General features: G+C 40.3%; 2 non-coding genes across 2 annotated transcripts; both read right to left on the minus strand.

Annotated features, from left to right (window-relative positions):
* Nucleotides 1-912: 912 nt before the first annotated feature.
* On the minus strand, nucleotides 913-985 carry TRNAR-UCG (transfer RNA arginine (anticodon UCG)). Its single transcript has one exon. It is a non-coding gene; the product is annotated as a tRNA-Arg (tRNA).
* A 647-nt stretch (nucleotides 986-1,632) lies between these two features.
* On the minus strand, nucleotides 1,633-1,705 carry TRNAR-CCU (transfer RNA arginine (anticodon CCU)). The gene has a single exon. It is a non-coding gene; the product is annotated as a tRNA-Arg (tRNA).
* Between the last annotated feature and the right edge of the window lie 795 nt (nucleotides 1,706-2,500).

Here is a 2,500-nt window from a genome sequence, read left to right on the forward strand (position 1 = left end):
TCTACCTAATTTTCTGGAAAAGAAAGAGGGAGGATTTTTGTTATCACGTCAGATGGGACTCGAACCCACACTCCCTGGCTTAGGAAGCCAGTGCCTTATCCTTTAGGCCACTGAGGCACACATGCATAGCCCTTTTCTAGAGACATTATTTAAATGTATTCTATGGTCAGACACCGGTGTGTGCACACAGGGCATTTCTCACTTCTCTCTATAAGTAAACTTCCCATTTTCATCCTCTTCCATCCCCGACTTTAACGCTCTCTTCTATGCTATAATGGAGACTTTGCAATTTTAGCAAGTGGAGAGAAATTGGAGAACCACTTTCGACTCCACACTTCTTCTTCACTTACTTCTTTTCTCAATATACTGGGCTTAGAAAATGGTATCAAGCCATCCTTATCATCAGTAGGACACGGAAAGAGGCACTAAGTCTCCTAACCAAGTTCAACCACACTCTGCAACGTAACCATTGCACTACAAATTAGGCAACGGGGGCATCAGCAAAGGCAGCCAATGTGCCGCTCCTTTATACATTTTGTGTAGTACTTTTCTTACTCGGAGGCAAAATCAGCACTTTAACTGCCCAAATCATACAGATTTTACACATGTACCACTCTATGCACACATAGGCACACACCTTGCAGTTCTTCTACACACACTTAAGCTAAAAACCCATTCTGTCAAGTCAAAATTCTGCAAACCTATTACATATTCAGTGCGTCGGCATAGAAGCACTTTTTAATGCCACTAAAATGCACAAGTAGTTAGACTGAAGATGCAACCTGAATGAGTTTACAGTATGTACTCCACTTTATTAATGATTAGTAATGAGAAAGTGAGGACTACAAGAGTATTGGAAAAGTCTTTTTCCACTCTGAATGTAAAGCAGATTGTGTGACCATTGGCCAAAAACGACCACGAAGGGACTCGAACCCTCAATCTTCTGATCCGAAGTCAGACGCCTTATCCATTAGGCCACGCGGTCATCCGGCCACCTGAGATGATTTTTATCATGTAGGTGGTATGCATGGATGGAGAACATATTATTGAAAGGTATTCAGGTTTACATCCCATAGTGTTCTTTCAGCTCTTTTCGCTGGAAGCACTTTTTTGGAATCTATATATTGAGAATTTTATGAGTACGATATGCTTTTGTTTTCCTTTTTCCATACAAACCTCTTTCCTCATGAGTTTAAAGCTCATTTTTATTCTCTACATAGCTCTGGAAGTTTCCAGACGTGGAGTGAAACTGTTTTGAAAGTAGGACAAATTGCTCCTTCCTGCATATGCTAATTTTTCACACTCACATAGGTTGTATAAATTTTATGAATCCTGGCTTGACCTATTCAAGTAGCTGAAAGCCTGTCACCACCTCTAGAAACAAGATTCACACCAATCCAATTCATATCATTTTTTCCAAAGGAATATGTTCTGGCCGGTCGAAAATGCATCTCACAAAAATAGGCATTTAAAAATCTACTTTGCAGTTTCAGAACACTAACATGACTGTGAAGTGTACACAAGTAAAATGGGACCGTTTCAAAGTACCTAATCCCTCATAAACTTCTGAGAGGAAGCATGTAATAAATCTACCTAATTTTCTGGAAAAGAAAGAGGGCGGATTTTTGTTATCACCTCAGATGGGACTTGAACCCACAATCCCTGGCTTAGGAGGCCAGCGCCTTATCCATTAGGCCACTGAGGCACCAATGCATAGCTCTTTTCTAGAGGCATTATTTAAATGTATTCTATGGTCAGACACCGGTGTGTGCACACAGGGCATTTCTCACTTCTCTCTATAAGTAAACTTCCCTTTTTCATCCTCTTCCATCCCCGACTTTAACGCTCTCTTCTATGCTATAATGGAGACTTTGCAATTTTAGCAAGTGGAGAGAAATTGGAGAACCACTTTCGACTCGACACTTCTTCTTCACTTACTTTTTTTCTCAATATACTGGGCTTAGAAAATGGTATCAAGCCATCCTTATCATCAGTAGGACACGGAAAGAGGCCCTAAGTCTCCTAACCAAGTTCAATCACACTCTGCAACTTAACCATTGCACTACAAATTAGGCAACGGGGGCATCAGCAAAAGCAGCCAATGTGCCGATCCTTTATACATTTTGTGTAGTACTTTTCTTACTCGGAGGCAAAATCAGCACTTTAACTGCCCAAATCATACAGATTTTACACATGTAACACTCTATGCACACATAGGCACACACTGCGCAGTTCTTCCACACACACTTAAGCTAAAAACCCATTCTGTCACGTCAAAATTCTGCAAACCTATTACATATTCAGTGCGTCGGCATAGAAGCACTTTTTAATGCCACTAAAATTCACAAGTAGTTAGACTGAAGATGCAACCTGAATGAGTTTACAGTATGTACTCCACTTTATTAATGATTAGTAATGAGAAAGTGAGGACTACAAGAGTATTGGAAAAGACTTTTTCCACTCTGAATGTAAAGCAGATTGTGTGACCATTGGCCAAAAA

Source organism: Triturus cristatus, chromosome 4_1 (genome assembly GCF_964204655.1).
Source record: "Triturus cristatus chromosome 4_1, aTriCri1.1, whole genome shotgun sequence".
Classification (NCBI taxonomy): Eukaryota; Metazoa; Chordata; class Amphibia; order Caudata; family Salamandridae; genus Triturus; species Triturus cristatus.